Source organism: Myotis davidii, unplaced genomic scaffold, assembly GCF_000327345.1.
Source record: "Myotis davidii unplaced genomic scaffold, ASM32734v1 scaffold143, whole genome shotgun sequence".
Classification (NCBI taxonomy): domain Eukaryota; kingdom Metazoa; phylum Chordata; class Mammalia; order Chiroptera; family Vespertilionidae; genus Myotis; species Myotis davidii.
The window spans coordinates 1,511,446-1,528,703 of NW_006294876.1; the positions used below are offsets into that span (position 1 = coordinate 1,511,446).

Below are 17,258 nucleotides of genomic sequence, written 5' to 3' on the forward strand. Positions count from 1 at the left end.
GTCACAATGATGAAAATGTCCCCCCTCCCACCTAACCCCTCCCCACCCTCCTCCCAACCCCTGCTGGGAGTCATAGACAAGAAAATTTAGGTGACTCACAGAAGCTTTAGAATAAAATTTAGGAGGGGAGGGCCTTGAATTTCATAATGCATCTGATATCACCCACTGACTCCGGCTCGGTGAGGGCCTAATCTCAGGAGAGCCAAGGTCCTGTGCCGCAGAGGGTGGAGAGGAGGCCTCATTGCCACAGCAGCAAACAAAGAGGAATCAAAATGGGGTAGAGCGTGAGCAGCTAGAAACATACGTTCTGATGCATTTTTTAAAACCATTTGATTTTTGTATTAGAGTAAGTCCATTTCTTAAGAGCATTTATTTGTTAAACTGAAAATAAATGTCTTGGGCTGAGAGTCGAAGAACAACTGAGGGTTAGGAGAGGGTATGGTGAGGACCCAGGAAAGAAGCTAAGGCGCACACAGCACAGTTCAGGTCCCTAGAACTCCTGCCTGCCCTGTGAGACCACCACCAAGTAGCCTTACCCACACAGAGAAGTTGCCAGAGCCTGGGTCTCCATGGCAAAGTGAAGACTGTTTTTTTAGTTGGTCAGCATTGTGGGTTGCATCCCCCACAAAATATAATGAAGTCCCAACCCCCTTATATGTGAATGTGACCTTATTTGGAAAGGTCTTCCCAGATGAATCAAGATGTGGGCTGAGAGTTGAAGAACAACTGAGGGTTAGGAGAGAGTATGGTGAGGACCCAGGAAAGAAGCTAAGGCACACACAGCACAGTTCAGGTCCCTAGAACTCCTGCCTGCCCTGTGAGACCACCACCAAGTAGCCTTACCCACACAGAGAAGTTGCCAGAGCCTGGGTCTCCATGGCAAAGTGAAGACTGTTTTTTTTAGTTGGTCAGCATTGTGGGTTGCATCCCCCACAAAATATAATGAAGTCCCAACCCCCTTATATGTGAATGTGACCTTATTTGGAAAGGTCTTCCCAGATGAATCAAGAAGAGGTCACTAGGGTGGGCCCTAATCCAATAGGACTATATAGAAAATAGGAAGTCTTGACATCAAGATGGAGACAATGAGGTGTGACCACAAAGGCAGAAATTGGGGTCATCCATCTACAAGCCAAGGAACACCAAGGATTGTCGACAGCCAATGGCTGGGGAGAGAAGGGGACTGGATCCTCCCTCAGAGCCTGCAGAAGAAGCCAGCCCTGCTCACACCTGGATTCCAGACTTCCAGCCTCCAGAACTGTGAGAAAATCAATCCATTTCTGTTGTTTTAAGCCACCAAGTGTGTGGTACTTTGTTATTGCGTCCCTAGGAAACTCATTATTATGACCAAATTCAGAAACAGTAAGATGGAATTCTGGGAATGGCGATGAAGAAATACTTAACTGACTAAGCACAAGGTTTCAAAGAATTTTTGTTGTTGTTGTTTTCCCTTCTCTCCCTTGTTTTCTGTCTACCCAATACCAATATTCCAATATTTTAAATATGAAATATTATTTTGATTTATCTTTAAAATGCACAGCTCTTAATGATTTCTAGAAATATGGTCATTGTTTTCCCAAGTCCCCTCAAATACCCCAAAACTTTACAGTCCAATTGGCATTTTTTTTCCTAATTGGCATTTTTAAAGCTCTTTGCTCCCTTGAGTTGCTCAAAGTATTAAATATAGATGTTCCTTATTCTTCATGACATCTTAAAGAAATTTTTTTAAAATAGAACAGTTTTTTTAAACCTCAGAAAATATAGAGCCAAGTTAATCATCTTGCCCAAGGCACACAGCCTTTCAGTGGATGAATAGGTTCTGGAAGACAGACCTCCCAATTTCTCCTATAGTGTGTCTTTTAAACATCACCCAACTGTATTTCATTCTTAATTATCCACCTATAAGGGAAGAGTGAATAAATCCTCCAAAATTATGGTCCATTAACAGTTGCCTACTGAATATCTTTTCTACATTTTGAATAGAAATGTCTCTGACACTCTTGGAATTTATAAAACCTCAAAGTAAATGGTACAAATTGTCATGTTCTAATTTCCCAATCTCCACAGGAATTTGTCCTCCCTTCCTTCCCATTCCATTCTGAGAAAGTCCCTCCACCCCTTGGGGTGATAGGAAAGATCAGGCCCAAGCCGAGCTAAACCTTCTCCCCACCTTTCCTGGCCCCAAATGCCCTGGGACAAGAAGACCAGGAGTTTTCTGACGCCAAGGGCCAAGGTCATCCAGGAGGCCTCAGAGAGCCCTCAGTCTGATTCCCTCTGCCCTCACCATTGTGCCTTCCAAAGAGGAGTGTCATCCAAAAGGTCTGGCCACCGTTAGACAAAACCCCTGCTCTTTCTGTGACTCAGGAGAATTGACATAGACTGACATTTCCAAAAGAAACAACAATTTTTTTTTCCCCAAAGAAAATCATGGAAGCACAGAAACACAGCTGAGTTTGTCCCACAGCTCACAGGGTTTGTCCCATTCCTCATCAGAGCACAGACACCAGGTTCAGATAATAAAGACCACCTGAGGCCTCCTGGTGTCCCAGCTCTGAGTCGCTGCCATGGGAAAGTCCTCCCACCCCCATGCCAAGCCAGTTTCCTAGACCATTCTCCCCCTGGGATCAAATTCGTTATTGGCCTAAGCCCCGTTCTTCAGATGAGCGGTCGATGATGAGATCCTTCACCTGTAGCCTGTGGTGGGCAATAGGGGGTGTTTAGCCTCACGGTGATCTTTATAATGCAAGAATTATTCAAATATATCTATAGAATAAATATGACATTCATACAAGATGAATGACATGGTCATCATAGCCTAAGCAGATGGCAGTGAAAAGAAGCCATCTGACCAAGAATGAGGGGTCCCAGGCTAGTGCTACAAAGGAAAAGGATATGGTGTTGAAGGAGAAAGGGACATGGCAGGGAGGAGGTTGGGGTATGGAGACAGAGAGGTTGTCATTAGAAAGCGGGACAGGCATGTAGTGGAGATGCACGTCCGAGTTAAAGAAGGCAGGGATCTCTGGTGGGGACCAGGTTGGGAAGTTCCAAAGATCATTGACATTTCCCCAAATGATAGTGGGATTTGGGAAGGAAAGCAAGTCAGCCAAACACTCCAGCATTAACAACTATGGAGTTGTGCCAGAAATGTTCCAATCACTTTATATGGATCTTCTCCTAACATCCTCACAGCAGCCGTACCCTATAGGAAGTACTATGTTCGCATTTTATAGAGGAGCTAATAACACTAAAAACGTTCAGTAACTTGGCCAAAATCACACAAACTAGTAAGTACAAAGCAGAAATTAGTATCCAAGCCATCAGATATTGTAGCCAGGGTCTTGACACTATATATGCACATATGCGTGCGCGCGTGCGCGCACACACACACACACACTTACACACATACACTCCTGTCTCAATTGCATCGGAGAGGTGAGAGGAAGCAGCCACCAGCAGATCCCATGGAGGTCAGCAAGGAGGAAAGGATGGGGAGAGGAATCACAAAATGTCAGGGACTCAACAGAGAGGGGCTATTTTCCAAAAGGAAGAGTAGATTGCAAGCGATCATGGGACATTGGTCAAATGCTGAATCCCCAGGTGATGAAACACAGAAAAGGGGGAAACCAGGATACTCTGGAGAGAGCCAGACTTCAGGAGGGGGAGGTCCTTCGAAGACTCTGAGGACACAGAGGGATTACCCACCATGGAACAAGGACCCCAGACAGCCCAGTGAAAAGGGTTGCCATGGGGGCAGAAGAGAGAGGCCAGGAGTCCTCAGAAAAGACCCATGGAGCAGCAGGTGCATGAGTACAGGAGGAGCCATTACCGGAGGGGCCAGGACTGAGTGATCCCTGGAGACGACAGAACACCAGGCAGGATGGGACTCGCCAGCCTCCGGGAGCCCCACAAGTCCCGGCTTGTCCCCTGTCCTCTGAGCCTCCGAGACACCAGGGCCTGTGGTCATCTGGTGGCCGCCCGGATGGAAGGGGACTCTTTGGAGCCACGGATAGGGTGAGAGGAGGAAGGAGCTGGGTTTCACCCAGCTGAGCTGCCAGTCCCCGCAGGAGAATTAGCTGGGCTAGGAGGCTTACCCCGACGTGGCAGCGGGAAGGTAAGTAATCTGCCCAACAGACATTCCTTTTTCCACTGGGAACCTGAAACAGAGCGGTTTACTCTAAGCATGTACTTCTGCTTGCCTGGAAGGGGTGGTGATTATCATGATTAAGAGCCTACAACTGCAGCCCCATATATCAGCCCCAGATACAATGAAAATACGTGGCAGATGGGTGGCTGATCTCACGTCACTGGTTTCAGTCTATTTTTCTAATCTTCCAGTCAGATTTCTATTGGGAAACTATCTCAACCAGCTACTAACTGTATGTCAGAGGCTTTCTCTACTGTCTCGTACTCTTGCCATTTCTGACCTCTGGCAGCCTGGAACATGTTGAAACAATGTATGTTCTTAAGGTTCTAGGAAAACACTAAAAAAAAGTCCCCTTAGAAAATGAGTTTGAACTAAATGTCATCCCTGCTTCCGTTTAGCTCAATGGCTCTGCAAGCAGAGAACAGCCTGACACAGGAGCCAGTATCAGTTGTCTTGGCCTCTGCTTCCTTTTCCCGTTTTTATTATGGAAAGTTTCAAACACACACACCCAGCTTCCACGAGCATCAGCTCATTTTGGCCACTATGTTCAATAGCCAGTGTTCCCTAAAAAAATAAAAAATAAGTAAAAATTCATTAAAATGCTGCGCCAAATTTGGAGCACGTTCCCCACTCCCTCCATATTTCCTCTTGCATTAGAATCCTGAGTGACATAGCTCTCCATACAAATTATAAACAATCTGTTTTTGCAAACTCTTCCCAGAGTCCAAATTTCAATTCAATTTCAGGTTATAAGAATTAGGCACCTCCTTAAAGAGGAATTTACCTCATCATAACGTCTTATTCTGAACGTGACTCTAAAACAAAACTGGTTATTCTTACCGAGCTCACATTTTACTTGTTGGGGATTTTAACCACATGCAGTAAATTCCAGTAAGAAGCTTAAGAAATTTCCCAGCTAAAGAAACACTGGTGGTGGCAGGATTGGGGGTGGGGATCGGGCATGTTTCAGACTATTTACAGAAAAAGAATCTGTGGGAAGTTTGCCATTTTGAGGTGAGTCAGTGGTGACTGTTATAGGACTGAGAACTGTCCACTATTTTCCAATCAGGAGGAGGCGACCGACCTATCAGTTGGGAGTTTCTCAAAGGTGGCTGGGATTCCCTTCCTTTATCCCCGTCTTCCTTTTTGTGGTGTTTGTTTGCTTGATTTTGTGTTTCTTTGTTTGGTTTGTTTGTTTTTAGAGAGCATGCCCTTGTTGAGAAAAAGAGAATTTGTATCATCAGTAATAGCCATCACACAGTCATTCTCCAATGTCTTCTGTTTTCGGTCAGCAGGTGAAAGTGAGAAGAAAGCATATGAACACTCGACACCAATTCTAGCTCGAGATCTAGCCATGTTATTTATTCCCAGAGTCATTTGAAACCTCGCATTGTGGGATTTGGTGAACTCAAAGGACTGCCCCAAAATGCTGACCACATATATCATAGCAAGGAGGAGGTTTGGCATGAAATAGGGCAGGGCTTCAAATCCTGGCTTAAACATCTCCCCTTCCATGCGGGTTTCTCCCGGGGACAAAATGCTCAAGGCAGATATGTCTCTAAATGCAGTCCCACGGAGGTGATGGGGGATCCATAGCTTACACACACACACACGCACACACACAGAGGCACATGCACACGCACCATACACAAATAGAAATGAGGAGACCCATTTCCTGGGGCATGAGCACTCTGGAAAGTCCCTCTCCATTAACTAAATATTCTAGAATGGAAGATTTTTCCTCAAGGACTCCAGAGGTGACTTGCATCCACCTGGGACAACTTTTCTTGTTCTTGGCCATCTGCTCACGTGCAAGGGACAAGAACACCCTTGGGAGAGTTAGTGGCCTGGTTTTGTCTGCACTCCATCAGGGATGGACAAGTACTTGGATTTGGTGAACTCAGAGGACTGCCCCAAAATTCTGGCCACATATATCACAGCAAACAAGAGGCTTGACATGAAATAGATCAGGGTCTGAGGAAAAGAAGATTTATATCATCAGGATTAGCCAATACCGAGGTTGGAGTTTGGGGGCCTTGTTTCTTCAGCTCTGATGGAAGAGGAGGAGGCGAGCCAGCTGATGGCTGAAAGTCTGAAGGCAGCTCTAACCCTATGGTAAACCATGAACGCATGCAGGGCCGTGGCCTCTGCCGTGTCAAACCTGAGCTCCACACTTCTCAGCTGTGACTGTGGGAACACCACTTCATTCCTCCTATCAACTAGACAGAGGAATACCTGTACCACAGGTTAGGATTGGATCCCTTAAATATATATAAAGCGCTTAACTATGGAATATGTCATAATGCTAGAACCTCCCTGCCACAGGTTAGGATTGAATCCCTTAAATATATATAAGGGATATATATATATTTATATTTATATATATATATAAGGGCTTGACTATGGAATATGTCATAATGCTAGAACCTCCCTTTCTAAAATACTATGATTTCAAACATGAAGGAATCTGGGAAGTTTGCCTTTCTGGAACACAATTAGGTCATTCAGTCCAAAATACTTCCCAGTCTAACTTATTACTCATCGGAGGACAAAAATTACACAAATCTGGGTCAGTCCTACTGGAAAATACCCATGAGATAAAAGTGTTGCATAGTCCCTGTCTTACGTGAGATAGTTTACTTTTTTTCCCTTAGTTGTTCCAAGTCACTTGGAAATCAAAGAAACAGTATACATTAAACCAAGCTGGAAAAGTGAAGCCTCCACAGAGTTTATATTGTTAATTAAATTAAGGTTTCTAGCAGATCAAGGACAAATTACTGAGTTCAGAAAAATATTTCCTTTGATCTCAAGATTTTTTACTTCAAAGACTAGCCAGCGGGACCTTGCAGATGGCTGTCAGGGGGCCCACCCCTCCCTACAATGAGGAGCTCATGGTGAAAGAACTTTCAAGGGTCTGCTTCAGAGCTGTGTGAACACCCGCAGTGGTTGGCCCTGCCCAGGCCAGACTGGGCATGAGGTGTCTTAGGAGAAAATAAATGGCTCAGGAGATGTAGGTTTGAGGCTTGGGGGCAGCCACTTACCCACATGCCATGATCTCTGTACTTGACCTCAGTCTTCATGTCCTTCCATGTGAAATGGAGGCACAATACCTCACCTATTTCTCTCATGGGTTTGACATATTGATAATATTGGGTCTTTGGTATGCCAAATACTGGGGAGAAAAATAAGAAATAAAACCCCTGTAGGATCCTATGGCAGGTTCTTTTTACTCCCAGGAATGGTTTTTCCTCCATTGTGTCTCTAGTGCTTTTAGTAACCAGCGCTCAGTAATTCTTTGCTGAATGAGTGAGGGGATAAATGAAGAGTGTGGTGAGGAACAGACTTCCCTCTTGATTCACCCCATTCATTCAGTCATTGCAATCCTGCCTCTACTTAGACTTAGGATGTAGTAAAAAAAGAAGTCCCAGGGTGGGAGTAGCAGAAGACAATGAAGAGGGTCAGGGACAGTAGCTAGGAAGGAAGGAGGGTGGCTCTGGGGATGGAAGGGGATTTCCTGCAACACCTGAACACAGGAGCCTGTGCTGCCCCAGCTTGCGTACCTTCATGGGACAAGACATTTTCAGTATTATCCCCTTAAGTTCATGTTTGCTTCTGACTGAATGGATCAAACATTCATGTATCATCAAATATGCATGCACCTGGAAAGTCAAAATCTGTACTCATCAGTGAAGTACAATGTCAAGTTGGCCTTAATTCTTAGTCCCAAAGAGAGCTGGGGAGACTTGAGAAACCCAGACATTGACTCCATGATGACAACATAATGAGTAAACTTTAAGAATATGCACTGCAGCCTTTCACAGATGTTTTCCAAGTCTCCCTATCTCTTTGAGCTTCTCATTTCCATAAAACCTCTGGACACACTTTATCAAAATCAGAGAAAATGGGCAGATATTGGAAGGCTAGGCTTTGCTGTAAGCTCTGGTCTGGGCCTGGGTGGACTCGCCCACGGGTGTCTCTGTAGGTATTTCAACATCAGCATTCCCAGGACTTAGATTGCTCTTCTTCTGATGGTGGTACTGTTTCCTAATCCATAAGTGCTGTGAATCAGCCCTTGAGGGAGGAGTGATTCAATTGACTAGCATGGCTGGGGCTTCAGATGAAAGACCCAGTCAAAGATACGGCAGCTGTTTAGATGTTTGAGGTTGTAAGTCACAGGACACTCAACCTAAAATGGCCTTAAACATAAGCCTGTGTATTCATTTCACATAAGAAGTCTAGAGGTAGGTGGTTCCGGGAATATGCGATTCTCTTGGTTCTAGAATGACAGTATGGTGCAGTGATGAGGGGCCCGCCTCTGCCATTGGTTCCCCGGGTTCAGCTCCCAGCTTTGGTGCTTTTCGGCTGTGTGACTCACATCACTTAACTTCTCTGAGCCTCAGTTCTCTCCTCTGTGAAACTGGAGATAACAGTAGCACTTTCCTCCCTGGGTCCTTGAGCATTAAATTAATTAGCATAATGTAGACTGCTTAGCCTATATATGCGTTAGTTCTTATCTTTGTTTATTAATATCACCCTCTCATTGTCATGAGAGTTCCCAAGGCAACAAGTTTCACACTGCACATGACAGTATGAGAGCAGGAAGGAAAGTATGGAAGGGGGACAGGACAGAGGGTGAGAATGACACAAACTCCTCTTGAGCATCTCCCTTCTTTTGCAAGGAGAAAAATCTTCCCAGATGCCTCTACCTCTTTACATGGGAGCCTATGGATCAGGATGGGGCCACATTAGACAATACTTGGCAAAAGGGACTATAAGTATCATGGTTTAGAGTCTTTGTGCTACCTAACATGGTAGCCACTAGCCACAGGAAGAGATTTAGAGTTCAATTAAAATTAGCCCTGGCTGGGTGGCTCAGTTGGCTGCAGATTCAATTCCTGGTCAGGGCACATACCTAGGTTGTAGATTCAATCCCCAGTCAGAACATGTACAGGAGGCAACAGATCAATGTTTCTTTCTCACATCAATGTTCCTCTTTCTCTCTTTCTCTCTTTCAAATCAATGAACATATCCTTGGGGTAGATCAATAAAGAAATAAGATTAATTAAAATTCAGTTACTCAGTCACACAAGCCACATTTCAAGGGCTCAACAGCCACATGGAGCTGGTGGTCTCCATAACAGACAGTGCAGTTATAGACGTTTCCCATCCTCACAGACAGTTCAGTGGACAGCGCTGCCATCAGAGTTCATGCATGAGGGACCCACCTTCCCTGAGCACGTTTCCTCCAGGTGCCTGAACAAAATTAGGGCTCTGTTCCCAAGGAAGAGGTGGCTGTTGGGTTGGTAATCAGCAAGGAAGGAGGAGCAGGAAGAGCCGTCAAAGATGCTAGTGAGACCAGCATAGTGGGTGTGAATGTGGTATTCAGGGGGAGACTCCAAGAAGTTAAAGTCACATTAGACTTCAAGTTCACCATGCTGGCTTCTCTGCCCACTAGGCCCCCTTACACACAGGGCTGTGAGTATCTGACTGTGGTGGAAATTGGAATTATCAGGAAGGATGTTTTTAGGCCCCCATCTGAATAACTTCAGTGCCTACATCCTGAACACCAACCTAATGTTATAGCAAGGCTCTGCAAACCACCACACAGATGTTGGCTATTTTTATGACTGTCATGTAGCAAAAAGCATTTTCCACTTCGCATAGTCACCATGAGGCATAACATGATAGAGCAGAGCTATCCTGAAAGTCCTGCCAATCTACCGCAGAGCCCTGCACCGAGGTTGTCGCTGGCTTACCCAGGGGCCTTGGGGACCAGTCAAAATCCTCTGAGCTCCTCTCAGTGTTAGAGAAGGTGTCGGTTGACTGCGGCAAGAATGCAGCTGGAGTCATAATAATAACGATTGTGCATTTATGCTGAACTCTATGCCCGGTACTTGCCTAAAGTCAGGAAATGGCAGTGTGGGATTCACGCCCAGATATTTCACTGCCAGCGCCAGGCACCCTGCCATACTTTCTCCCCAGAACTCTAGAGGACAGCACTCTTTGGGAATCAGTCAGAGCAGTGGTTCTCAAATTCCAGAGAGCATCAGAATCATCCAGGAAGCCGCTTACAACCCAGGTCTCTGGGCCAGCAATGTGCTCAGCAGATTCTGCCTCTCAGCAAGGGAGAGCTGAGCGTGTGCATCTCGTCACAACTCCATGTGTAAGAACATCCCGTTGGTAACTTGAAATCAGTCCCGGTGGGAGAATTTAAACCTCAGGAACCAGCAATCTCTGGAGACTCAGCAGTTCAACCTTCACTAGCACACCACTGACTAGGCCCCATCCACAAATTCTCTGATTTGGAAAACTGGGATGGGGCCTGAGAATTTCCATTTTTAATACGTTCCCAGGTGTTGCTGAGTCTGCTGGTCCAGGGGCCACACTGGAGAACCACTGAGAAAATCATTTCAGAGAGCCCCGAAATGGACAACAGATTCTTGTCCAGGCATAAGCCATCAATGGCAAGAATGGCGGTGGTCTCATCGAGGAATGTTGCCGTTAGATGACTCTATATCAAATCGATACTAATAAGGGCTAATATTTATAGTGTTGATGATAGCCGGCTGCTATCCTAGTCACCTCATGCATTAGCTCATCCAATCCTCCCAATAACCCTAGCCATCAGGTTTTATTACTATAGCTGAGACGGAAGCACGGAGCAGTCACATGCCTCGTCCAAGGTTGTTCAGGGAACAGGTGGTGTCACTGAGATGTGAACCCGGGCAGTCTGGCTCCAGAGCCCAGGAGTTTAACGGCCACACCGCAAATCACAGATGAAACCTGACTGTAGTTCTGCCAAATATAAATCTAGTAACAGTTCCCTCAAAAAAAGAAAACTTCAAAGAACATACTCAGAAAAGGGAATTCGAATTTGTTCCTCCCAACTAGACTTTCCTGACTTAAAAGAAAATGAAGAAGTTTTCATTCCTCCCCTTATCCTCCCTCCAACATCCTGAATGTGCTGGACCTCACTACCAGCTGATGAGAAAGTCATTCTCCTGGGTCAGGGGTCAGTGCACTTTTTCTGTACCGGACAAGACAGGAAGCAAATGGTTTAGGCTTTGCAGGTCATACAGTCTCTATTGCAACTACTCAACTCTGCAGTTGTTTGAAAGCAGCTGTACAGGGTATGTAAGAATGAGTGTAGCTATGACCCAGTAAAGCTTTGTTTACAAAAACAGGCAATGGGCCCTATTCGTCTGTGATGACCTCTCCGAGATTCATCTTGTTTCAAATTAACAAGCAGGAACTCCGCCTTCATTAAGTTCTGGCAGAATTTTAGCAAAAACAAACACACACAACTATAAAAACATAGAGCATTGGTTACAGACAGAAACCTGCAGATAATAGCATTCTCTGTGTCCAGTCTCTCACCAAGCCTTCTTCCAAGGATGAGAGGAGGGTGGTGTTGATGTGTGGGTGCTGATGGTCATGGATGTGGAGGTTTGTGGGATTAAACATGAGTGTCCGGGAGAGAGAGTTAACAGCTACAGATGTCCATATATATCCTCCCCAAACATGCTTTTAGCTTTTTATTTTATTTTTATTTCTGTTGGTAGTTTTACCATCTACTCGATCTTCCAAGCCAGAAAGTTGAGTCATCCTCAACTCCTGCTATCTTACCTCCACATTTAACGGGGGCGGGGGGCGCGTTGGGGAACAACTGAAAATGCCTTTTGAAAATCTGTTGTCTTCAGCTCCAGGAAGTTTCTAAGGACATGAAATTTCCACTTCAGATCTGAACCCTGGGTATCCAGGTGAGGCTTCTTTCTACCACTGCGCCTTCCACTCTACTAGTATGCTTCTGAAAAAATCAATGTCTTGCCCTAGCCAGTTTGGCTCAGTGGATAGAGTGTCGGACTTCGGACCAAAGGGTCACAGGTTTGATTCCTGTCAAGGGCACATACCTCGGTTGGATGTGTTTCTCTCACATCGCTATTTCTCTCTGTCTTCCACTCTCTCTAAGAATCAATGGGTGAGGATTTTTTTTAAAAAAGTTGTGTTTGTGGTTGCTGCCAAGAAATTTGAGCTCATTTGTAGCATTTTTGTCCGAAGAAAATTTATTTCCATATGTAGTTGAGATGAAAACTATCGCAGTGGCGTCTCCAAGGCTCTGGCAGCGAGTGTGGCTCCTTGTTACGTTCCAAGGATCCGCCTTCATTAAGTTCTGGCAGAATTTTAGCAAAAACAAACACACACAACTATAAAAACATAGAGCATTGGTTACAGACAGAAACCTGCAGATAATAGCATTCTCTGTGTCCAGTCTCTCACCAAGCCTTCTTCCAAGGATGAGAGGAGGGTGGTGTTGATGTGTGGGTGCTGATGGTCATGGATGTGGAGGTTTGTGGGATTAAACATGAGTGTCCGGGAGAGAGAGTTAACAGCTACAGATGTCCAAGAGCAGACAAGAGGGCAGAGGTGGGAGTAATTAAACTTCCCTCCTTGTGACCCAAGAGTGGCCCGAGGTGCCAGCGAAGGTACCACCCTCCTCCCCAGGAGAAGATGCCAACAAGATGAGAAGGGAGCTCTGGTTTCTAGAAGCCTGACTCCATCCTCATCCATGTCTGAAAGAGGCATAAAGATTGATACCACCTGGAAGAGAATGGGGAGACTTGTAGTTCATGTCCAGCTCTTAGGCACTCAATTTTGTTAGGGCTCAGGAAAGAAAATTGGGCATGATTCACAGCACCAAGGAGATCAGAGTGGTGCCAAACCTTCCTCCCAGAGCACCTTCCTAAACCCGCACCTCAATTTGCACCCTAGTGAGAAATGTGACTTTTATGGGGGGGGGCCAAAGGGTCACAGGTTTGATTCCTGTCAAGGGCACATACCTCGGTTGGATGTGTTTCTCTCACATCGCTATTTCTCTCTGTCTTCCACTCTCTCTAAGAATCAATGGGTGAGGATTTTTTTTAAAAAAGTTGTGTTTGTGGTTGCTGCCAAGAAATTTGAGTTCATTTGTAGCATTTTTGTCCGAAGAAAATTTATTTCCATATGTAGTTGAGATGAAAACTATATGGCATCCATTAAAAAATAGTGCTTTATAATAACGCTATTTGAAGCTACAATTGTGTTTCTGCCCTTAGCGTGTCTTATCTTAAGCCATGCGCTGTTGTGAATTAAAAGGAAGGGATTTCAAACCAAATGGTTCCCCTGAATAGCATTAATCCTGTCAAGAATACTTTGTGACAAAAGCTAAAGGTTGTGCTGTTGCCTTTAAAGCACAACCACGTTAAACATCCGAACTATTTCTGCTGTCTCTTAAATGTTAGGATGTAACACATTTGGGTATTTGTTGACATTTGTTATACTTCTGATGAACAATTAGCCTGCAAGACTATTAACAGGAAATTCCATTCATGAGATAAGCAGCTGTTCGTGCAAACCTTCAGCCAGATCATGGGACCAAAAATCTTCTTTATGCAACTAATGTTTGTTGAATAGTCAGCATTCCTTAGGTATCCAAGAGGAAATGCTTTGAAAATAACTTTTATGGCTAATTTTGACTCCTATGCTCATAAGGAAAAAATAAGTCTTAAGACTCGTCTGGACTCTTATAGTTTGTGATTATTTAATAGTGTCCCTAATCACCGTATACATTTCGAATAGCAGGTACCAAAAAATGACTGACTCTAGTCATTTCCAACCTGTAATACAGAATCATACAGCCAGTCTTAACAACCCTAACACCACAGCATATCATGGTGGGTTCTTACTTCATTCTTGAAGCAAAGGCTTAGAGTGCCAACCATTATATGGAACATTCTCTTATTCAAAAATGTGCATCTCTTCCATTTTTTTTTACTACAGTTATTAAAACAATGTAATATTCCCATTGCAACATTGATTTAGGATCTACTAAATAAATGCTAGGAATACAGCTTCAAAACAGTGAGAGGCAAATGACTGGTAAGTAACTAGTTAGATTCCAATGCCATAAGAGAAATGATGGCCATTCTGTGAAAGTACTAGAAAGGCAATACATTCTCCACTTGGGGGAAGGGTTTGATCAAAGATTCACTCCCAAGCCATCAGTCACCAAATTCTAAATACCATTGCCACCCCCCTCTTCCTCTTTCTCTCCAACTGCCTCATCTCCCCCTCCTCTCTACCCGACACGGACAAAAAAAGGAAATCTAAAAGGGCCTGGCATTTATTTTAAAGTCAAAGCAAAAGGCCATAATTGTGTCCCCATCAGTAAAATATTTCTGAGCAGGCGTTCCCAGTGTGTGTGCATGTATTTATAAATTATACACATGTCCTACTCTGGACTAGCATATTAAATATCAGTAAAGTTTTTCAGATTAAGGACCACATCTGCCTCAAATTTTCTTCTAATATTTTCTTGCATTTGGGGGGGTGGGGGGTACAAGTATCCCCTGCAACTTGTGAGACCAGTATTCAAAACAGCCACCAGAACAAACTTTCTGAAAAGATATCACATCATAATTATGACCCAGTCTAGAGTTCTGCAATTTATGGTCTGTAGCTTTTACTTAAGTGTGTGCGTGCGTGTGCGTGTGCGTGTGTGTGTGTGTGTGTGTGTGTGTGTGTGTGTTTAAATAAACAAAGGTCCCTTCTGGATTTCTTTTCTTGCCCATTATAGCCTCAGATATGGCTGTAAAGATAAACAGGTACCTGCTCAGATAAACAAACCCCTCACTCTCCCATCATCACCCTCAGCTTCATCCCCTCCTAGCCAGCTCCCTGCTCCAGTTCTGCTGAACTTTTGGCAGCAAAGGAGTTAAGATAGACAAGAGGCTGCCTGCTCCTGGGGGTTCATGACCACCAGATGCCAACTGATTTTCTAGTTGAGAACACCCCTGAGGTTTAGTTGGCCAGAAGTCCAAACTACAACTTTTCAGGAGAGTCATGGAGTGTCCCTTTTAGTAAAGGTGGCCGAAAGGTACAAACTTCCACTTATAAGTAAGTCCTAGAGACGTATGGACAGCATGGTAATACAGTTAATAATACTATATTGTACATTTGAAAGTTGTTAAGACAGTTGATCTTAAAAATTCTCATCATAAGAAAAAAATTGTAATTATGTGGTGATGGACGTTAACTAAATTTATTGTGGTGATCATTTTGCAATATATATGTATATCAAGTGGTTCACCTAAAAACAATACAATGTTGTATATCAATTATATCTCCATTTTAAAAAATAAATATTGGAAACAGCCTAAATGCCCATCAACAGATGAGTGGATTAGAAAACTGTGGTACATCTACACAATGGAATACTACGCTGCTATAAAAAAGAAGAAATTCTTACCATTTGCAGCAGCATGGATGGAACTGGAGAGCATTATGCTAACTGAAATAAGCCAGGAAGTGAAAGAAAAACACCACATGATCTCACTCATTTATGGATAATAAAGAACCATTATAACCTGGTTTCTGCCCTTTCTTATCTTCCAAATCACTTATTTGATCCTCTGCTAAATTAGATCTACCTTTTATTCCTTCCAGCATATTCTTGTAAACTTTTTTAAAAATTAAATCTTTACTATTGAAAATATTACATATTTTCCCCTTGTCAAAGGCACATTCTCCATCCCCAGTAGGGGGAGTGGAGGCTCCATCCCCAGTAGGGGGAGTGCAAGAAGCAGCTGATCAATGATTCTCTCTCATCATTGATGTTTCTATCTCTCTCTCCTTCTCCCTTCCTCTCTGAAATCAATAAAAATATTTTTTAAACATATGAAAAAGAAATAAAAATTAATAATAATTTTAATATTAATAAAAATAAGAGTCCCTTTTAAAGCATTTTAAAATCTTAACATGTGAGGTGAGTCCCATTACATGACAGAAAATGAGCCCATGTATGTTTTGGCTCCAACTGCTGTAACGATTAACTATATAAATCTAAAATGTATCCCACTATGCACCCAAGACCTTCCCCATTCCACATTATTCATGTCATTTCCATCCGTTTCTCTCTCCCTGTATAGGCTAGCCCTTCATTCAGCAACAGATAGTGTCACCCTGAGGCTACTCATTCTGGAATGGGGGAAGGGGGGAATTCCCTTTCATCCCCTGAGACCCTCCCCAAAGTCACCTCCTCCTGTGACAAGGTTCAAACACTTGTAGACAAGGTAAGTTACATCTTTTCCTAAATTTTCACAGAATGTGTACAAATCTGTATTACTTAAATGCCAACGTTCAATCTGTTTTCATGAGTATCAGGGTGAGAAAACTCATCATTGCCCTGCCCAGGTGGCTCAGTTGGTTGGAGCATCATCCCATACACCAAAGGATTGTGGGTTTGGTTCCCAGTCCAGGCACATACCTAGGTTTTGGATTCGATCCCTGGTCAGAGCATGTATGGGAGGCGGCCTCTCTCGTATTGATATTCTTCTCTTTCTCTTTCTCTCTCTCTCTCTCTCTCTCTCTCTCTCTCTCTCTCTCTCTCTCTCTCGTCATTAACCAATTAACCATATCCTCAGGTGAGGATAAAAAGAAAACTCATTATTCCCACTTAACTCTAGTAGCTCACTTTGGGATGGAATTGTTTGTATGAGAAAATACTTGATGCCAGTTAGGGTCGAAGGTGAAGCTCTGAGGGTGTAATTTTGAAGCAAACTACAGAAAGAGAGTTCAACTGCTCTGCTCATTTAATGAAAGAGAATTAGGTGGATGGAGTGAGTGAGGTCAGGGAGAGCAGAAAAATGAGGCAGATGAGAGAAGGAAAGGAGAAGAAAGAATAGAAAGGAGTTCAGCAAAGGAGTAGAGGGATGGAATTAGAGTTGGCGGAAATGCCCAAGAAACATTTGAAGAACAGGGGGTCTAGTATTCAATTTTAAAGTGATCACTCTATGGCTGTGCAATATAACTGTCCTTGTCATCAAATCGCCAACAGAAATCTCCTGCATATAGCTGCATCATGTGCGCTGTATTTTAATGCAAGGAGCAAATTTTTTGAAAATGGAAGGCTTATGTCCTATGTTTGAGTTGACGCCAAGGAAAAGATAAAGAAACAGCTGAAAGACAGAGTGAAGGATAAGAAGGCAGTAGAGCTGGAAGCTGAAAGCAGACATGACTGGGAGTGTGCCATAGGAATGTACAGGAGTTTGGATAACAGCTTCGAACTTCCAATTGTCTG

At 43.8% G+C, this 17,258-nt stretch overlaps 1 long non-coding RNA gene across 2 annotated transcripts in view; it reads left to right on the forward strand.

Moving 5' to 3' along the window:
• LOC102759972 overlaps positions 1-17,258 on the forward strand; it is a 43,982-nt gene that overhangs the window by 17,049 nt on the left and 9,675 nt on the right. The window lies entirely within an intron of this gene.